Here is a 23,178-nt window from a genome sequence, read left to right on the forward strand (position 1 = left end):
ACAGATTCAATGCAATTCCTATCAAAATACCAATGGCATTTTTCAGAGACCTAGAACAAGGAATTCTAAAATTTGTATGGAAACACAAAAGACCCTGAATAGCCAAAACAATCTTGAGAAAGAACAAAGTTGGAGGTATCATGTTCCCTGATTTCAAACTATACTTCAAAGCTATAGTAATCAAATCAGTATGGGACTGACACAAATACAGACACATAAACCAGTGGAATTGGATATACAGCCTAGAAATAAACCCACATTTATATGGGCAATTAAACTACAACATAGCTGTATATGCATGTATGGATATATTATATAAATAGTAAAGCAAACTTTAGCCTAGGAAAGAAAATATTACAAGTACTACTGAAACAACCACTACTTATTTCAATGTTTATCATTTCCTTGCTTTTCATTAGATTTTGTTAGACATAATCATATTATAGTTATACAAATTGCTTTTTCATGAAAAGTTATCTTCTTGAGATTTATTCATTTTTATATGTGCAGCCAGTTCATATGTTATCACTAGATTATGTTAGAATATAACCAGCTGTGTTAGCAAATTAAAGAAAATAAATCATACATACTCTAACAAAACCTTTTTATATATTTATTTTTTAAACTATCAATATAAGAAAACTTCTCCAATCCAAAAAAAGGTACCTACAAGTGCTTATTCTTTACTTTTGTGATATCTAAAATCATTCCTTCAAATAATAAGGCAAATCAAAGGATGCCTTCTCTGAGCATTTTTGTTCACAATTATACTGAAGAGCATAAACAGTTCAATAAGACAATGAAAAGGAAAAAAAAAAGTGAAAAACAGGAGAAGGACAAAAAATCAACACTGTTACTATTTATACTCAGAGCTACTTTTTCCAATTGTTTTTATCCGTTTTTGTAGTTTACTTTTTGCTTTTCCTATTGGGAATTATGGCTTTTTTTTAAATTTATTTTTCTCATTCTTTTTTCCCCTTATATTGGTTTAGAAGTTATACTTTCTATCACGTTAGTAGTTATTCTTGAAATTTAAACGTGCATTTTAATTTAGTATTTAAAATTAAACACTTAACCATGTCTAAATTTGATCAACATATTTACACTCTTCTTAAAATATCAATATATCAGGCCCTATGAAAGCTTTAATTCTGATCACTCACTTGTTTTATTTAATGCATAATTGAGTTATGTCTAATAATGTTTATGTTTTATATTTTACTTCTATCTTGCTATCTGTCTTTTACAATCATAGTTTGCATGGATATAGTTTCTTGGCTCACATTTTCTTCCTGTATATCAGAACTTTATCAAATGATTTTTCTTCTTATTTAAGTACAAATTTGGAAGTTCTTTTAGCTAAGATCTCTTGGCAGTAAACTTCTTTAGCTTTTGTTTGTCTAAAGATATAGTTGCTTAGCAGTCATTTCTGAAATTGCTTCACTAGGAATGTAGTTCTGTACTGAAAACTGTGTTTAAGATGACAGTCCTGTGTATTCTGGATTTATGTTTTACTTTAGAATATCTGCTATCAGCCTACTGGTCATTTTGTGGATTGCCTGTCTTTTCTATCTGATAGCATTTAATGTTTTCTCCCTACAGTTAGTGCTTGTAGTTCTGTTTCAAACTAAGTGTTTATTTTATTTTATTATCTCATTTGGGATGTATCAGACTTATCGAATCTAAGGCTGGGTGTCTTTCAGCAATTCTAAGTATATTTCAGGTATTATTCTAAATATTGCTTTTTTTCCGTTCCTTTTATTTCCCTGAAAACCTTATTAGACATATGGCAGAATGTCTCAGACTCTCTCTCAGATCTATTTCCCTCTCTTATTAGGTTTCATCTCTCTTTGTGCCTCTATATAGATAATCTCAGGTTTGTTAAGAAATTCACAGATAGTCTAAGTTGTTTATCCTCTGCTACTTTCTAGTTCATTGGGTTTCTAATTTAAATATTAGATATTTAATTTTTACAATTTCCATTGGGTTCTTTCTCAAACTGGATTGCTTATCTTTGATGCTTGTTCACTCATGAGACATTCTGAATCTTCTTTTATTTTTCTTAACATATTTAAAAGCCTTTTCAAAGATATATCTGATCATTTCAATATATATATATATATGTAGTTTCCTACATAAAAATCTGATATTTGTTTTGCTAATATTGTGACAGCGAGCTGTGTTTCTTCATGTGTTTACTACTTTTTGACAGTTTCTGAGCTCATGATCAGAATTTATTTGCTCTAGAACTTAATATGTGAGAATTATTTCAGGATTTAGGCTCCATTTCTCCAAATATGATTTGCATCTCTGCCAACTACCTAGGGACACTGCCAGCATAGGTCAGTTGAAATTGTTCCATCCTTTCTGTTTTGGCTTTTTTTGCTCTCTTTTGCCTTGTTTTGTTTTGTTTCTTTTAAATACATATGGAGTAAATTCTAGCCCTTAACTCTAGGAGTGAGAGTAAATTTGTGGTTGGGTTTTCTTAGTCAAGACATTTTTTTCCTTTTGCTGTGCTCTATTGGAGCTGGGTCTGAGACAAGTGAGTATGCCCATTAACTGTGAATTAGCTGTCAATTTCACTCCATGAGGTAGTCATCTCTGTAGATCTGTTCTTCATGGTGAATTCCTTAGCTGGACAAACTTTCTCGGGTGTGTCACAGTTTGTCTCCTGGCTTATGATAACATTTTAGTCCTATTTAGTCCAAATCCTAGGTTCCCTGGAATGAATGCCAGCTCCACTGTTATCTTGGAATTCCTCTTTTCTCATGGTTTCAGTACTCTAGTATTTCTCTTAGTTGCCCCCAACTCACCCATGCACTGTAAAAAATGTTTCTGATATTTTATCTAGGCTTACAGCTATTTTATTTTAGGATGTTTCTCAACTATATCTAGTACATAATAGTTATGGAGAAAGCTCCTCAGTATTGTCTTTACTGAAAGTTTCAAGGGGAAACTGGAGAGGGAGAACTATCATACATTTTGCAGGGATGACCATAAGATTTCTCATTAGACATTTTTCTTCTCCATAGTCCCTCTGTCTTACTTTAGTTCTCCCAGCGCCACAGATTCTCTGCTGAGTATGTGGGTAGAATTGACACTGGCCAAAGAAGAGACCAAGAGGTGATAATGTGAATATGTGAAGGGTAGAGACCATGAACTCTTCCGTATGAAAATCTACCTTTAGTGAATTCTTTTACATACAAAATTTTCTTTTTAAACTAATGGTCTCTACTTCATAAATAATTGAAGTCTTATACGTGGATACTGTTGTAGTTATTAAGTTTTGCCATTATTATCTGTGACTAGTAAATTAGAATCAAATTAAAAATAAAAGTATTGCAGATTCTCAGCTGAATAAGTGGATAGAATTAACTGACACGGGCCAAAGATGAGGCCAGCAGGTAATAATATGAATATTTAAAATAAATTTCTTGCAGGCATATGTCTTTTGTGAGAATAAACTTAGGTTTCTCATTTATTCAAAGACAAAAGGGAGTCTTTAATACTAAGCATAAAAGCCTGAGCATCTAAGAGTTTTATCTGTGAGCATTAACTTTAGAGTTATGTCAGGGAATTGGCTTCTACAAAATGATTTCACTTCTTTGATATGGAATGAAGAGGATTTGAAAATATAATTTACAACACATGGGACATATTTTATTAAATACATGGGGAATCTTAAAGACAAGAATCTTCAGAGTTTTTTTGTTTTTCTCTCATGATTCTAGAGCATGGGTATTGAAACTTTCTATTTAGCACAAAAGACGAGGTTTAAATACACACTGCACATAGAGTACTATTTTTTTTTTTTTAACATCTTTATTGAAGTATAATTGCCTTACAATGGTGTGTTAGCTTCTGCTTTATAACAAAGTGAATCAGTTATACATATACAATATGTTCCCATTTCTCTTCCCTCTTGCATCTCCCTCCCTCCCACCCTCCCCATCCCACCCCGCTAGGTGGTCACAAAGCACAGAGCTGATCTCCCTGTGCTATGCGGCTGCTTCTAACTAGTTATCTATTTTACGTTTGGTAGTGTATATATGTCCATGACACTCTCTTACCCTGTCACATCTCACCCCACCCCCTCCCCATATCCTCAGGTCCATTCTCTAGTAGGTCTGTGTCTTTATTCCCATCTTGCCACTAGGTTCTTCATGGCCTTTCTTTTTTTTTTTTTTTCCCCTTAGATTCCGTATATATGTGTTAGCATACTGTATTTGTTTTTCTCTTTCTGACTTACTTCACTCTGTATGACAGACTCTAACTCCATCCACCTCATTACAAATACCTCCATTTCATTTCTTTTTATGGCTGAGTAATATTCCATTGTATATATGTGCCACATCTTCTTTATCCATTCATCTGTCGATGGACATTTAGGTTGCTTCCATGTCCTGGCTATTGTAAATAGAGCTGCAATGAACATTTTGGTACATGACTCTTTTTGACCTATGGTTTTCTCAGGGTAGATGCCCAGTATTGGGATTGCTGGGTCATATGGTAGTTCTATTTGTAGTTTTTTAAGGAACCTCCATACTGTTCTCCATAGTGGCTGTATCAATTTACATTCCCACCAACAGTGCAAGAGTGTTCCCTTTCCTCCACACCCTCTCCAGCATTTATTGTTTCTAGATTTTTTGATGATGGCCATTCTGACCGGTGTGAGATGATATCTCATTGTAGTTTTGATTTGCGTTTCTCTAATGATTAATGATGTTGAGCATTCTTTCATGTGTCTGTAGGCCATCTGTATATCTTCTTTGGAGAAATGTCTATTTAGGTCTTCTGCCCATTTTTGGATTGGGTTGTTGGGTTTTTTGTTATTGAGCTGCATGAGCTGCTTGTACATCTTGGAGATTAATCCTTTGTCAGTTGCTTCATTTGCAAATATTTTCTCCCATTCTGATGGTTGTCTTTTGGTCTTGTTTATGGTTTCCTTTGCTGTGCAAAAGCTTTTAAGTTTCATTAGGTCCCATTTGTTTATTTGTGTTCTTATTTCCATTTCTCTGGGAGCTGGGTCAAAAAGAATCTTGCTGTGATGTATGTCATAGAGTGTTCTGCCTATGTTTTCCTCTAAGAGTTTGATAGTGTCTGCCCTTACACTTAGGTCTTTAATCCATTTTGAGTTTATTTTTGTGCATGGTGTCAGGGAGTGTTCTAATTTCATACTTTTACACGTACCTGTCCAATTTTCCCAGCACCACTTAATGAAGAGGCTGTCTTTTCTCCACTGTATATGCTTGCCTCCTTTATCAAAGATAAGGTGACTATATGTGTGTGGGTTTATCTCTGGGCTTTCTATCCTGTTCCATTGATCTATATTTCTGTTTTGTGCCAGTACCAAACTGTCTTGATTACTGAAGCTTTGTAATATAGTCTGAAGTCAGGGAGCCTGATTCCCCCAGCTCCATTTTTCGTTCTCAAGATTGCTTTGGCTATTCGGGGTCTTTTGTGTTTCCATACAAATTGTGAAATTTTTTGTTCTAGTTCTGTGAAAAATGCCAGTGGTAGTTTGATAGGGATTGCATTGAATCTGTAGATTGCTTTGGGTAGTAGAGTCATTTTCACAATGTTGATTCTTCCAATCCAGGAACATGGTATATCTCTCCATCTATTTGTATCATCTTTAATTTCTTTCATCAGTGTCTTATAATTTTCTGCATACAGGTCTTTTGTCTCCTTAGGTAGGTTTATTCCTAGATATTTTATTCTTTTTGTTGCAATGGTAAATGGGAGTGTTTTCTTAATTTCACTTTCAGATTTTTCGTCATTAGTGTATAGAAATGCAAGAGATTTCTGTGCATTTATTTTGTATCCTGCTACTTTACCAAATTCATTGATTAGCTCTAGGAGTTTTCTGGTAGCATCTTTAGGATTCTCTATGTATAGTATCATGTCATCTGCAAATAGTGACAGCTTTACTTCTTCTTTTCCGATTTGGATTCCTTTTATTTCTTTGTCTTCTCTGATTGCTGTGGCTAACACTTCCAAAACTATGTTGAATAATAGTGGTGAGAGTGGGCAACCTTGTCTTGTTCCTGATCTTAGTGGAAATGGTTTCAGTTTTTCACCATTGAGGACAATGTTGGCTGTGGGTTTGTCATATATGGCCTTTATTATGTTGAGGAAAGTTCCCTCTATGCCTACTTTCTGCAGGGCTTTTATCATAAATGGGTGTTGAATTTTGTCGAAAGCTTTCTCTGCATCTATTGAGATGATCATATGGTTTTTCTCCTTCAATTTGTTAATATGGTGTATCACATTGATTGATTTGCGTATATTGAAGAATCCTTGCATTCCTGGGATAAACCCCACTTGATCATGGTGTATGATCCTTTTAATGTGCTGTTGGATTCTGTTTGCTAGTATTTTGTTGAGGATTTTTGCATCTATGTTCATCAGTGATATTGGCCTGTAGTTTTCTTTTTTTGTGACATCTTTGTCTGGTTTTGGTATCAGGGTGATGGTGGCCTCGTAGAATGAGTTTGGGAGTGTTCCTCCCTCTGCAATATTTTGGAAGAGTTTGAGAAGGATAGGTGTTAGCTCGTCTCTAAATGTTTGATAGAATTCACCTGTGAAGCCATCTGGTCCTGAGCTTTTGTTTGTTGGAAGGTTTTTAATCACAGTTTCAATTTCATTGCTTGTGATTGGTCTGTTCATATTTTCTATTTCTTCCTGGTTCAGTCTCGGCAGTTTGTGCATTTCTAAGAATCTGTCCATTTCTTCCAGGTTGTCCATTTTATTGGCCTAGAGTTGCTTGTAGTAATCTCTCATGATCTTTTGTATTTCTGCAGTGTCAGTGGTTACTTCTCCTTTTTCATTTCTAATTCTATTGATCTGAGTCTTCTCCCTTTTTCTCTTGATGAGTGTGGCTAATGGTTTATCAATTTTGTTTATCTTCTCAAAGAACCAGCTTTTAGTTTCATTGATTTTTGCTATTGTTTCCTTCATTTCTTTTTCATTTATTTCTGACCTGATCTTTATAATTTCTTTCCTTCTGCTGGCTTTGGGTTTTTTTTGTTCTTCTTTCTCTAATTGCTTCAGGTGCAAGGTTAGGTTGTTTATTCGAGATGTTTCCTGTTTCTTGAGGTAGGCTTGTATTGCTATAAACTTCCCTCTTAGCACTGCTTTTGCTGCGTCCCATAGGTTTTGGGTCGTCGTATCTCCATTGTCATTTGTTTCTAGGTATTTTTTGATTTCCCCTTTGATTTCTTCAGTAATCACTTCGTTATTAAGTAATGTATTGTGTAGCCTCCATGTGTTTGTATTTTTTACAGATCTTTTCCTGTAATTGATATCTAGTCTCATAGCGTTGTGGTCGGAAAAGATACTTGATACGATTTCAATTTTCTTAAATTTACCAAGGCTTGATTTGTGACCCAAGATATGATCTATCCTGGAGAATGTTCCATGAGCACTTGAGAAAAATGTGTATTCTGTTGTTTTGGGGTGGAATGTCCTATAAATATCAATTAAGTCCATATTGTTTAATGTATCATTTAAAGCTTGTGTTTCCTTATTTATTTTCATTTTGGATGATCTGTCCATTGGTGAAAGTGGGGTGTTAAAGTCCCCTACTATGATTGTGTTGCTGTCGATTTCCCCTTTTATGGCTGTTAGTATTTGCCTTATGTATTGAGGTGCTCCTATGTTGGGTGCATAAATATTTACAATTGTTATAGCTTCCTCTTGGATCGATCCCTTGATCATTATATAGTGTCCTTCTTTGTCTCTTGTAATAGTCTTTATTTTAAAGTCTATTTTGTCTGATATGAGAATTGCTACTCCAGCTTTCTTTTGATTTCCATTTGCATGGAATATCATTTTCCATCCCCTCACTTTCAGTCCGTATGTGTCTCTAGGTCTGAAGTTGGTCTCTTGTAGACAGCATATATATGGGTCTTGTTTTTGTATCCATTCAGCCAGCCTGTGTCTTTTGGTGGGAGCATTTAATCCATTTACATTCAAGGTAATTATCGATATGTATGTTCCTATTCCCATTTTGTTAAATGTTTTGGGTTTGTTATTGTAGGTGTTTTCCTTCTCTTGTGTTTCTTGTCTAGAGAATTTGTTGTAAAGCTGGTTTGGTGGTGCTGAACTCTCTCAGCTTTTGCTTGTCTGTAAAGGTTTTAATTTCTCCATCGAATCTGAATGAGATCCTTGCTGGGTAGAGTAATCTTGGTTGTAGGTTTTTCTCCTTCATCACTTTAACTATATCCTGCCACACTCCCTTCTGGCTTGCAGAGTTTCTGCTGAAAGATCAGATGTTAACCTTATGGGGATTCCCTTGTGTGTTATTTGTTGTTTTTCCCTTGCTGCCTTTAATATGTTTTCCTTATATTTAATTTTTGACAGTTTGATTAATATGTGTCTTGGCGTGTTTCTCCTTGGGTTTATCCTGTATGGGACTCTCTGTGCTTCCAGGACTTGATTAACTATTTTCTTTCCCATATTAGGGAAGTTTTCAACTATAATCTCTTCAAATATTTTCTCAGGCCCTTTCTTTTTCTCTTCTTCTTCTGGGACCCCTATAATTCGAATGTTGGTGCGTTTAATGTTGTCCCAGAGGTCTCTGAGACTGTCCTCAGTTCTTTTCATTCTTTTTTCTTTATCCTGCTCTGTAGTAGTTATTTCCACCATTTTATCTTCCAGGTCACTTATCCTTTCTTCTGCCTCAGTTATTCTGCTATTGATCCCACCTAGAGTATTTTTAATTTCATTTATTGTGTTTTTCATCATTGCTTGGTTCCTCTTTAGTTCTTCTACGTCCTTGTTAAATGTTTCTTGCATTTTGTCTATTCTATTTCCAAGATTTTGGATCATCCTTACTATCATTATTCTGAATTCTTTTTCAGGTAGACTACCTATTTCCTCTTCATTTGTTAAGTCTGGTGTGTTTTGACCCTGCTCCTTCATCTGCTGTGTGTTTTTCTGTCGTCTCATTTTGCTTATCTTACTGTGTTTGGGGTCTCCTTTTCACAGACTGCAGGTTTGTAGTTCCCGTTGTTTTTGGTATCTGTCCCCAGTGGCTAAGGTTGGTTCAGTGGGTTTTGTAGGCTTCCTGGTGTAGGGAAGTAGTGCCTGAGCTCTGGTGGATGAGGCTGGATCTTGTCTTTCTGGTGGGCACGTCCACGTCTGGTGGTGTATTTTGGGGTGTCTTTGGCCTTATTATGATTTTAGGCAGCCTCTCTGCTAATGGATGGGGCTGTGTTCCTGTCTTGCTAGTTGTTTGGCATAGGGTGTTCAGCACTGTAGCTTGCTGGTCTTTGAGTGATGCTGGGTCTTGATGTTGAGATGGAGATCTCTGAGAGATTTTTGCCGTTTGGTATTACGTGGAGCTGGGAGGTCTCTTGTGGACCAGTGTCCTGAAGTTGGCTCTCCCACCTCAGAGGCACGGCCCTGATGCCTGGCTGGAGCACCAAGAGCCTTTCGTCCACACGGCTCAGAGTAAAAGGGAGAAAAAATAGAAAGAAAGAAAGAGGCTATAATATAGTGAAGTAAAATAAATCTATTGTAAAGCAAAGCTATACAGACAAAATCTCACCCAGAAGCATATACATATACACTCACAAAAAAAAGGAAAAGGGGAAAAATTAATATATCCTGCTCCCAAAGTCCACCTCCTGAATTTGGGATGATTCGTTGTCTATTCAGGTATTCAACAGATGCAGGCACATCAAGTTGTTTGTGGAGTTTTAATCCGCTGCTTCTGAGGCTGCTGGGAGAGATTTCCCCTTCTCTTCCCTGTTTACACAGCTCCCGGGGTTCAGCTTTGGATTTGGACCCGCCTCTGCGTGTAGGTCGCCTGAGGGCGTCTATTCCCCGCCTAGACAGAACGGGGTTAAAGGAGCCGCTGCTTCGGGGGCGCTGGCTCACTCAGGCCACAGGGAGGGAGGGGTACGGAGGAGGCGGGGCGAGCCTGCGGCGGCCGAGGCCGGCGTGACGTTGCATCAGCCTGAGGCGCGCAGTGCGTTCTCCCGGGGAAGTTGTCCCCGGATCACAGGACCCTGGCAGTGGCGGGCTGCACAGGCTACCGGGAGGGGCGGTGTGGAGAGTGACTTGTGCTCACACACAGGCTTTTTGGAGGTGGCAGCAGCAGCCCCAGCGTCTCACGCCTGTCCCTGGGTTCTGCGCTGATCGCCGCAGCTCGCGCCCTTCTCTGGAGTTCGTTTAGGCGGCGCTCTGAATCCCCTCTCCTTGCGCGCCGCGAAACAAAGAGGGAAGAAAAAGTCTCTTGCCTCTTCGGCAGCTGCAGACTTTTTCCCGGGCTCCCTCCCGGCTAGCTGTGGTGCACTAACCCCTTCAGGCTGTGTTCATGCCGCCAACCCCAGTCCTCTCCCTGCGATCCGACCTCCGAAGCCCAAGCCTCAGCTCCCAGCCCCGCCCGCCCCGGCGGGGGAGCAGACAAGCCTCTCGGTTGGCACCGCTCCTCCATGCGGGAACCTCTCCGCTTTGCCCTCCGCACCCCTGTGGCTGCGCTCTCCTCCGTGGCTCTGAAGCTTCCCCCCTCCGCCACCCGCAGTCTCTGCCCACGAAGGGGCTTCCTAGTGCGTGGAAATCTTTCCTCCTTCACAGCTCCCTCCCACTGGTGCAGGTGCCGTCCCTATTCTTTTGTCTCTGTTATTTCTTTTTTCTTTTGCCCTACCCAAGTACGGGGGGAGTTTCTTGCCTTTTTGGAGGTCGGACGTTTTCTGCCAGCGTTCAGTGGGTGTTCTGTAGGAGCAGTTCCACGTGTAGATGTATTTCTCCTGTATGTGTGGGAAGGAAGGTGATCTCCGCGTCTTACTCTTCCGCCATCTTCTCTCCTCCCCCCTAGAGTACTATTTTTAATGAGAAATGTAGTAACAAAACTCTACAATGATTAAATGTAGATTATAGATAATGATCATATCATCTATTAACAGAAAAAAATATATCCCAGAATTTAATTCTACCTTTGCAAGGAAAATGCTGGCTCATGGGAGTCCTTCACACTTTTCCGAAGACACTTTCCAGGTGTCCAGGGTCTTTTACTACAGAATAAATTTGGCACTCCAGTCACTGTAAACCAACCCTCAAGGGCTTTTAAAGACAGGGATTGGGGAGTTCCTTTGTCATTAGGTAAATAACAGGTGGTGATGTCTGACAGATTAAGTGGCAGCCTCTCAACCATTTACTCTTGCTATTACTGAGAGTGGCAGGGAGCTTATAACTCTGCGGCTGTGGAATGAGACCCCTTTCCAAACTGACAGAGCCTGGCTTGCTGCTGTAGCTAAATGACAAGGCAGTTGAGGGAAGTCTCACCCCACTGACTGAGGATCCTTAGGCATTCTGCTCTCTTCACCTGGTTCGTGTTGCTCTTTCTTACTGCTCTCCAGATGGGCCTGGATAGAAGTACAGTCTCCTCAATGCTCAGGATTGTTTTCTGGGCCATCTGATGGAAACCAGTGCTATCATCTCAGCCCTGGAATCAATCAGGAGCAGGCGTGCCCCAGTATACAGAAGCCCTGAGGATTTTGTTCATCTTCACGGCTGTCAGAGAAGCACCAACTGTAGTAACACTGCATATATTTTTTTTTCTTAGTAAAGATTATTTCTAAAAATTGATTGCAAAAAAAATTGTTTTCTGCCTCACAATTTTAGACAAAGAAAACCAAATTAGATTTATAGGTAACTTGATTTTGGTTACAATAGCATTATAAATAATCCGAGGTAATGTAGACAATTGTTTTTATTTAAATCTGAATTTCCGAGACAATAATTTTATAATATAATTAAATTATATTTAATTATAGATTAATTAAAGATTATAATCTTTAATTTGAGCTACATTGGTGTTTAGTACAATAAATTCATAAATTCAGATCAGTTGACTGAAAAGATAATCTAATGTATGTATTTTGAAAATTATGTAAAGAAAAAATACTAAGTTGAAGTATACTAGCATAGACCAATTTAATATCATTTTATAAAACTTAAAACTCAATAAATTAATCTGGACTGTAATTAGGATGCCAAATGTTTACTTGATTACCAGCACACAAAAAAATTGGTTAAAATTGTTTGAAGAAATTTTTTTCCATCATAAAGATGAACAAGGTGTTAAATCACTGACAGAAAATCCATACCCATCACTGAGGCTGTCAGGAATTCTGTAGCCTTACCCCACTTTATTATTCCATTGTTCTTTGGGTTTTCCTAAATCTGTGTCAGATGGCATTGCCTTGCTCTTTCCTTCACTTGACATGCATGTTTCCATCTCCACATTGTGGTCCTGTTTTCTCTCTCCATAGTGGTGTAAGGACAAAAGGTGATGCTCAACTTTATGTGCTGCCTTGACATCTGGTGAAACCAGGAAGGCTTCAGATGGTCTAACTGCATGTTTATCTCTCCATTATGCTCCCACATGTAAAGACCTGTAGTCAAACAACCTTCTTATCAAAGAGACCAGGCACAATTTTTAGTTACTCCAAAGCAATGGGGTTAATTTTTCTGCCAACCCACAGAATTATTCAAATAAATCAACCACATCCTCCCACCGGAACCAGGTTCACCCCGTCCTCTTGATGCTGCAAAGCCTGCCTCCCACAGCCCCTGCTTGTGCACTCTGTTCCCAAGTGTAACCCTTGTGTGGTGACATGGTGTGGACACATCTGTGTTCCTCTCCCCCACGCTCTAAGTAAATGTGGTTATAAGCTGCTGTTGATCTCTTCTGTCCAGTGTTGGATGTTGTGTGTTTGGTCATCCCCATCACCCTAGGGTGAGTGTCCCTCCCTCACCAAACGTGTGAATTGGAAGTGATTAAAACATCCAAACATCCTTTAGCCACACATCCTTTATGCTCAGTTCTAGTTCTTCCTTTTAAAGGAAATCTTCCTCATACAGTGTTAAACACTTTCATTGATTTTTCAAATCCCAACTTAAGTTCCATGCCCTTAATTTCAGCCCTTCTAATATAGAGCTTTGTCTCACTATAAGACCAATATGACACTGTGTCTCCTTACTGCATGAGCTTGTATGTTTAGACTAATCACTGGGTCCATTGCTCCTCTATTCTGTACAGTCCATAAATTGAATATTTAGTCAGCAATTGTAGAACCAAATTGATGTGGGGATAATAAAGCCGGATGGTTTATTTCTTACCCTGGACCTCACCTTCACTTGTAATCTGGGACATCTTTTTTATGAATCTTGCTTCTGGATCATGAGTGAAAATAAGTATATATTCCCCATGACAACTAGAATAAAACAAATTCTTGGAAGTGTATGCTCCATTGATAGTGAGGTCAATGCATTATTTTTGAATATTGGGGACAGAATAGTTTAATATTATATTTTAATATTAATTTCATTCTTGTTTTCATCTTTTTCTCTAGATACAAATTTTTTTTTTCTCTTGCTGGCTCCAGATCTCATTCCTTAATTATATGCATACACCAAGCTGAGTTTTTGAATTACAGCTATTCTTTTTCTACATCCTCCCCGTCGGTATTAAATTTGAGCTCTTCCTTTATAGTGAGGAGTCCCAACTTCCTACTGAAACAGTAGTTCCATATTTATGTTGTGCATAGATTTACACAAGGATGTAACACCATTAGTTCAAACTCTTCATTTCAAAATTTAACTTATATTTTCTTTTACATAGCTTGTTTCTCACCTTCTATATTTTAAACAAGAATATAGTCACTCCACTAGTTATTTAGCCTAAAACCTTGGAGTCATTTTTAAAATTTTTTCCGTTCTGTTTTTGTATAATCACATAACTAGTAAGACTTATTGGAGCAAATACAAAGACTGGACTGACTGGAAAACAAAAATTCTATGTGGAAGAGATGGTTCTTTCGTGGTTTCACAGATAGTAGTTATTGGAATGCAGAACATATATTTTATATATTTACATACAGTGTTCTCATTCACCCACATTTGATTGCTACTGTGAGCAAAAAGAGACAAGTTATCATTTTTTGTCACTTAGTTTTTCTTCTCAGGTAAGCTTACTTGATTTGATATTGTTTAAAAAGCAATTTACATCAAATATGAAAATAATTTTCATAAGCTCCCATCTCCCTAAAATTAATTATGACTTAAAGAAGAGTAGTACTGTATGTAAACAATGTCTATTAATAAAACAGAAAAAAAGGAAAATAATAAGCATGACTTTGGTTTATTTTCTTAGATTTATTTTTAAATGATTGGGAAGAAACCTTCATACAATCATATTTGGTACCCTTTTTCTCTTTTTTATTGGCGACCAGGGAACTAGCTGTCAACTCTAAAGCATAGATAGAATATGGACAAATTTAAAACGTAACGATGTTATATCTGTGAAATGCAATTTAAAGTGTGAAATTATTTCACCAGCTTGTCTTCTCAGAAGCAAACACAAAAGTATAGACACAAGTATGCCAATGGTATAGACTTTTATTTAGGAGACCATGGCAAATCTAACTCACAGATGTATCTCAAAAGAAAGCTAATGGTTTTAACATGATTTGATTGGAATATATTTACAACAATGTTTCCATATATCAACTGTGAATTGTGTTCTCTATTTTAATACTGAGAAGTATCTGCAACATATAAACTATATAATAAACTACCTTGTTCTGAGGTTAAGCATATACCTGAATGCAAATTAATTTAATAAATTCTAAAGTGACATGTAAAATATGGCTTTCCACAAATAGGAATCATTAAGGATACCTATTTCCCATGATTACATGAAGATATTAGTAAGTACAGTAAGGTATTATTTGTGTGAAGCATTAGCTTTATTTTTGACTTTATAATTGAACCATGGACTTTGGCAATATGTTTTCAAGGAAAACAAGATAGACCTATTTAAAGGAAATGTCTACAAAATTTTTTTTAGGTATATTAAGAATAACAAAGATAAACACAAGAACATTGAATCAAAGAACAGTATTTTAATATACTTTGGATTGCTGATGTTAAAATTGAATACAAAATGGAAACTGAACTTGAGAATTCCTTGAAGAGACAAAACCATTTTAGCCACATACGCGAAACTAAATCTATCTTATTTCATGAACAGAAATGAAACTTATCTTAGGTTATTCCTTGTAAAAGCCTCTGAAAATCATAAAACAGACTTACGTTATCTTCCTAAAACTGGTAAGAGATGATCACTTTTAACTGATCCCCTGCTATCTGGAAAGCCCCATTGTAATAACCAATCATTGTAAAGGGTAAACAACTTTATAAACCATCTTGTAACTTCATGCCCCTGAGGTCATATCAATTTTTATTTTTGAAGGCTCCCAGTTCACAAACTGTCCTTATATGCACAATAAACTTTCACTAAATACGATTCCTTAATTTGGTGGTTTTAATTTTTCCATTTCTGGATTTTTGACAGTTTCCAGCATCAGAAATGGGATTTAAAGAAGACCCCCAACAACTCTGAGAACAGTGAGCAAGCAAGTGCCTGTACCCACAGAGCCCATTCCTCTCACTGCTTTCTCACTAACCCTGGAATTTGAGGGTAAGTGTCTCTTCAATCTGAGCTCCACTCTCCTTGTGTTTAGAGCTCTCTGACTTTATTATGCAACTTGTATTTTGTTTGTTGAAGCTTCCTGCTATGCCACCCTATTCTGTCCTAAAGGGCGTGTGGGAAACACGTGATTCCTTGTGTCTGGAGACAGCTATTGGAAAACGTGGCCCCTCATAGTGAAGATGTCTAGGGACTTTAAAGGCAAAGATGGGTTCCACCTAGTCTAAAACTATTTTTCCATCTCTTTCAAAAGACAACCATTTCCTGGAGGTATAACTTCTATGGACCAGGATCTTGTGCCTTTTTGGAAAATGGGTGAACTTCTGGATAATTTGGAATTGTACTTGCCAATTTTGGGAAACTTTAACTTAGATAAGTCCACCTTAAGGGGCACCCTTGTAAAGAGAGATCTCAGACCTCTAGAAGACAGTGTGGAATGCAATCTTTGATTGGTATGCAGAAGTTTCTAAAAGACAAATGACTCCAAAAGTAGTTTCTCTCTAAAAGAATCCTTACATCATGCAAATAAAAAATCTTCAGTAAAAAACTTTGGCCATCGACATACACACACTGCTATATATAAGACAGATAACCAACACTGTATAACACAGGGAACTCTGCTCGGTATTCTGCAATAACGTAAATGGGAAAAGAATTTGAAAAAGAATAGATATATGTATATGTATAATTGAATCACTTCGCTGTACATCTGAAACATTGCAAATCAACTATAGTCCAATATAAAATAAAAATTAAAAAAAAACAACACTTTGACCATCTGAGTAGGTAATCTTAACTTAGTCCATCAGCCAAAAGTACAACTTAGATCCAGCTATTCTTTTGAGTTTTGTATTATTGTACCTGAGACATGACAAAAATTTTAAAATGAAAGCTATAAGATCTCTGTTTATGTCTGTCTGTGTTTATATGTATTTATGTATGTATGTATGTCACGTATAAATGATATTTCAAAATCAGTTCTATTTAATTGGCTTAAAAAATAAGTACCTATGTAAATTAAGTATTCCTAAAACTCAGAAATATAGAAACTAACCCAAATGTTTTTCAAGTTCACATGATCTGGAATAATCTTTGATAAATAAAAGCTAATTTAAGTCTGTTGATTTAATAATCACACTCGTTCTCAAAATTCTCAATATTAAATGTAATACAAACATCAACTTTTTCTACTTGGGTTTACTAGTCAAATAAGCTCATACTATATGTTACAAAATTTGTCAACAAGAAAAATAACTTACGATGATGGTTAACTGTTTGACATCTAATATAAGCATTGTTGTTAAAAATAAGTAGTGTAAATAAATGTAAAAAAGGTAAAAGTTTATACTAAATTAAACTAAATAATGGATTTTCACTGAATGTCTAAATTATTTCCAAATAAAATAATATACTGAGGCATTGATTGCTGAACATAAGTTTAAATTTGTCTACTCTTGGCTTCTTGATTTTTTACAGAGAAACAAAAGATGTGTGGGTCTATTAGTACTTATGTTTTTGCCACATTTAAAGTTGTATTATAACAAACATGTCTCTAAAAATATAAGTTTTATAATTATGTATTTATAAATTTGCTAATCTACTATAGGATGTGAATATATGATAGTTCACAAGTGCCTGCTTCCTAGCTTTCTCTGGAAAGTAAAGTGTAGTTAAAATATGTAATCAATATAAAAATACAATTACTAGAAATAATAAGAGTGAAGGGAAACAACTTTTATACAAGGTATGGGAAGAAAATGGGATGTATATTTATATAAAGGGTATGCAAGGAATACAGAATGTATTTTTGTTAAGAAAAAAAGAGTAATGCTGTCTAAAATAAAATGATTAATTGTTCCAGAAGAAGAAAGGAAAAGAATAAGACAAAACTCAAATGGATACAGAAAGTTGCAGAATATGATATAGATTTAGTGTTAGCAAACTATGGCCCACAGGCCAAATCTAGCCCACCATGGGTTTCTGTAAACAGAATTTTATTGGAATAGAGCCACACACTCATTAGTTACTTATTATCTATGGCTGCTTTTACACTGGAATGGCAGAGTTAAGTAGTCATGATGAAGAACAAATGGCCTGCAACACCTGAAATATTGACCATGTAGCTGTCTACAGAAAAGTTGGATGACTGTTGATCCAGAATCCACAAGAACCAAATCATGGTAGACACAAAAACATTTCAGTTGGTTAACTTTAGGGATAAGTTATTATTTGTGTTATCATTGGTGATCCTTAATTCCTACTAGTTAGGAATTTTGGGTTTTAGATAATACTCAGAGACTTCGTTTTTTACGTAACACATACATATTTAGGAAACTATAGATATATTCAGTACAATTATCTACATTATTTTTTATGAATTAAACATTAAACATTAAACATGTCGTGTCCTCATCCCCAACACAAGGACATTTTCTCTAGATTACTTGGCCCATAAAGTTCAGTAAGATCCCTATAAAAGGACTATGGTTTTACCAATATCCACACTTTGTGTGATTTTCAAGAAATTTATCTCAACCATTAGTTTGGGTTAGTAGAGATTTTATTGTGCATATTCTATTAGCACATGTATTCCTTAGCTTTCTTGTGGTTTTAGCCTTGCCCATTTACTGCCAATTTCAGAAGGCACCATTAGATTTTCCCTTTAGGAGACTGGGAAATTTTGGCTTCAGTTTTCCTCAGGGCTTATCAGGAAGAGCCCGTGGAACTCTTCACTTCAGCAATATTTTTCATCTAAACTTATGCCCTCCTACTTCCCTTCCCACCAAACACACACGTGGGCCAGTTTCCCTGGTTTTGTTCTTTTTTTTTTTTTTTTCTAATCTCCAAATTGAAGCTCATAGACTTTCAGACAAAACAAACTACCTGTGATCCTGGCTCTAACCTCAAGGGGCTGACAGTCTTTCTCTTGATTTTAGGAGACAGAAGATAGTTAAAAACACAAGGTCATGATTGATACATGGTCAGTGACAAACACTGGTCAGTAACTGATATGGGCAGAGGGATCAGTTTATAGAGGCTTCACAGAGGAGATTAAATCTAAGAATTGAAGGCCAATTGCTTTAACTTTGAGTAGTAATAACAATGGAATTGAGTAGTGTTGTAACTTTTATCTTTAGAATTCTTGTGCCAGATAATCTATTTGTTTCTTTGCTTATTTACTCTTCTATTCTGTTGTGTTCATGTCCTATATTGTCTAGTTGTGTCATCTGCATTCCAAAATAATACCCTTGAGGATAAAAATCTTATTTATGAAACTTATTTTCACATGACACTACATAAAAATTTCCATGTGATAAACTGATGTGTAAAAACAGTGAAAAGACACAAAAAGGTCTATATTTCACATGCTCGAAAGAGACTATTAAAACTGTTGTGTTATATAGCATAAGCTAAACCATTGTGATATATAGACCCAAATTGTTTATGGGCTCAAACACACTAGAAGTTTCATATTTGCAGCACAGTCTAGCACAGGTGTCCCTAGTTGACTGTTAGCTTTTCTACACTTGTCTTTCAATAACAAAGGCTCCTTCCATCATGTGCTTTCATCATCTCCTGGGTGATCATCATTGTCAAACATCATAAGCATTACATAAACAATAACTTTATTAATCAGTGTTCCAGAGAAACAGAACCAATAGGAGATGGATGTATAGATATAGATAAGAGGAAATTTATTAAAATATTTTTGCAGAAACATTTACCTTAATTCACATTTTATACATCTGATGGGTACAACAGCAAATTATTTGGAATTCTGTTCAAAATCAAAGCTGTACCTGTAGATGTTACTTAAAATAGAGTACACATAACTGTGTGCATTTGTGTTGTTTTGTTTTACCAAATTTTGATCATTTCCATGATACCATGCACCCAGTCTGTGTATTTTGGTATTCACCAAATAGCTATGGTTTCTGCAGGTACTTCAGTTTACAAACTGCTGAGAGGTTTACTGTGAACTTTTCCCAAATTTCTAAATGAAGGCAATGCTGAAGGAGATATAATAAGAAGGATGGTGAGAAAAGTAAGGAGGGCTCAGACCTGCTTCTTATAAGTCTTGCCCAGAAATCATACTCGTCACTTGTGCTCACATCGCGTTGGCTAGTGTTCTGCCACGCAGCCAAGTTTATCTACAAGGGAAGCTGTAAATACCTTTAATTGGATGTCCAAGAAGAAGAGAAGGTGAATTTGTGGTAGATAGCTAGGAGTTTCTCCCTCAGCCAGCATCAGGGCAGTTCATTTTTCATGTCTAAATCTCTGCACGTATTGATACTATTCTCTCTGACAAATACCTGTACTCTAGGTACTTCTGAGACAGACTAAGCTTGAGTTGACAGCCACTTAATAGCTTTCAAAGCCTCAACTGAAAGAAATACTATTTATGGAGGATTTTGTGCAGTCATTCCATTCCTCTAGGGCTACGTCTCAGGGATAATTTTGCCTTTCTCCACAGGAGACATTTGGCAATGTTTAGGTATATTTTAGGTTGTCACAACTGGGAGAGTGAGGCTGCTGGCATCTAGTGGGTTGAGGCCAGAAATGCTGATAAACATCATCTAATGCACAGGACAGCTTTTCACAACAAATAAATATCAAGCTCAATATGTTAATAGTACTGAGGTTGAGAAACCCTGCTCTATATATTCTAGGCTGTTCACTCAAAGTGAAGCTATGTCATTAGGAATGTGTAAGTGGATCTTATTATAGTATATTAGTATATTGTATATACTCTACTATATTGATTACTCAATGGTTTATGCGCTAATGTGAGTCCTTTAGATTGTACGGGCAGATGTTACAAGAAATTCTGCAGTTCATCTGTATATTTATTATAAGGGAGGTGTATTACATAGTGTTAATTCTTTGAGGAGTTGTAGCAAAGATCTCTCTCTTTTATGAGTATCAAAAGTAAAATCAGAGACATTAATTTCTTGTTTTATAGACACTCCTATAATTAATCATATTTCACCATTTGTCTTGTCCATTAGAAAGGTTAGAGCCAAATATGTGACCAACCTTTGAATGGCAGGAGGAGTCATGATGTGTGAATATTATATGTGTTTACTCACTTGCTATTTTTCCAACCTTTTCTGTGTGTGTGTGTGTGTGTGTGTGTGTGTGTGTGTATGCTTACTACACACCTAGGTTCACATTACCTTCCAAACATTTTTGTTACTTTAAATCAATTTTCTTTTAAATATATTTTATTGTGTTATATTGTTTATATACATATTTTTTTAACTAACATTTCTTTTTAAAATTTATTTATTATTTATATTTATTTTTGGCTGTGTTGGGTCTGTTGCTGTGCGCAGGCTTTCTCAAGTTGTGGCAAGCGGGGGCTAGTCTTCGCTGCGGTGCACGGGCTTCTCATTGCGGTGGCTTCTCTTGTTGCGGAGCATGGATTCTAGGTGCGTGGGCTTCAGTAGTTGCAGCATGAGGGCTCAGTAGTTGTGGCGCATGGGCTTAGTAGCTCCGTGGCATGTGGGACCTTCCCAGACGAGGGCTCGAACCTGTGTCCACTGCATTGGCAGGTGGATTCTTAACCACTGTGCCACCAGGGAAGCCCTGTTTATATATTTTTGAGAAAAGTTCTTTTTCTTTTTTTTCCTTTTTTTAAATTTATTTTTTATTGAAGTATTGTTGATTAACAATGTCTTGGGGCTTCACTGGTGGCGCAGTGGTTGAGAATCTGCCTGCCGATGCATGGGACACGGGTTCGTGCCCTGGTCTGGGAAGATCCCACATGCCGCGGAGCAACTAAGCCCGTGAGCCACAACTACTGAGCTTGCGCGTCTGGAGCCTGTGCTCTGCAACGAGAGGCTGCGATAGTGAGAGGCCCGCGCACCGCAATGAAGAATAGCCCCCGCTTGCTGCAACTAGAGAAAGCCCTCGCACAGAAACGAAGACCCAACACAGCCAAAATAAATAAATAAATAAATAAAGTGAAATGCTTTAAAAAAAAAAATAAAAAAGTAACAATGTCTTGTTTGTTTCAGGTGTACAGTGATTCAGTTATAAATGTATGTCTATTTTTCAGATTATTTTCTGTTATAGGTTATTATAAAATACTGAGTATAGTTCCTGTGCTATACAGTAGATCCTTATTGTTTATCTATTTTACATATAGTAGTGTGTATATGTTACTCCCATCCTCATAATTTATCCCTCCCCCACCCTTCGGTAACCATAAGTTTGTTTTCTATGTCTGTGAATCTCTTTCTGTTTTGTAAATAATTTCATTTGTGTCATGTTTTAAGATTCCACATATAAGTGATATCATATGATATCTGTCTTTGGCTTACTTCACTTAGTATGATAATCTCTAGGTCCATCCATGTTGCTGCAAATGGCATTATTTCATTCTTTTTCATAGCTGAGTAATATTCCATTGTATATATGTACCACATCTTCTTTATCCATTCATCTGTCAATGGACATTTAGGTTGCTTCTGTGTCCTGGCTATTGTAAACAGTGCTGCAGTGAACATTGGGGTGCATGAATCTTTTTGAATTATTTTCTCCAGATATATGCACAGGAGTGGGATTGCAGGATCATATGTTAACTCTATTTTTGTTTTTTTAAGTAACCTCCATACTGTTGAGAATAATTCTTAAAACAAGGTGCGGTTAAAAAAATGAATGAATTAAACAGTAATGATAAAGAAACCTCATTTTCACAGCATTTGCATTTCCTAATAAATAGCATTCAAATGTGGAAGTTAACTTGTCTAATGTAGCATGACATATAGCAGTATCAGGCAATGAAAATAATTGAACACAGTCAACATATGATTTTATTTTGGACAGAGCTAAAGTGGTAAAGTGGAATCTGGATATACTCATCTGGTTAGTTGGGGATAGATTTCCTAGTCATGTGAAAATCAGTAACATATACCCCAAAATGACACCAGATACAATAACTACCACTCCCAATTACTAATTATTTTTCTGCTTTTATTGAGTGAAACATCTAAGCTTTAATCAAGATCAGTATATACTTTAATCATCATTCTCTTTAGAATATGCCCAATTAGCTTAAATATCTTTTTTAACATGTATTCTTACATCATCATAATTATCAGATAATTTTTCAATATTCTCCAGAGTAGTCGATTTTCACTCTTTCCTCCAGCATTGCATAGATTTGTGTAACCTAATGAATTATTGAATGTATGTATGGCTACACCCATATTTTAAGCTCTTTATGATTTGCTATGCAGTTTAAATCCAAGTGCTATTTTCAAAATGTTCTAGGTTTTATTTAAAAAACACAAGCTGCCCTTTGGGGTATTTATATACATTTTAAATGAAAATTCACAGACTGGCAGGCTGTTTTCTTTGGCCTGCATAGCACTTTAATTTTTAAAATACTTTTAAAATTATTTGACATCTTTTAAAAAATGGCATATTTCTGGCAGGATAATCAACCATGTTAGGGTTCTTATTTCCAGATGGCATCAGTCACCCTAAGATAAATTTTAACCTGAATGCTTTCCATTTAACCACAGACAAACTCTGCCAAGCTTACTTATTTCATTACCTAGCTGGCCCCTGTAGATACCTCTTCTTGTGATTCACTCCCCACCACCATGACTACAAATTAAAAAATAGCAGATACATTTTGAATATTTGGTTTTTATTAATGGTTGTTG

The sequence above is a fragment of the Eschrichtius robustus genome, chromosome 2 (genome assembly GCF_028021215.1).
Source record: "Eschrichtius robustus isolate mEscRob2 chromosome 2, mEscRob2.pri, whole genome shotgun sequence".
Lineage (NCBI taxonomy): Eukaryota > Metazoa > Chordata > Mammalia > Artiodactyla > Eschrichtiidae > Eschrichtius > Eschrichtius robustus.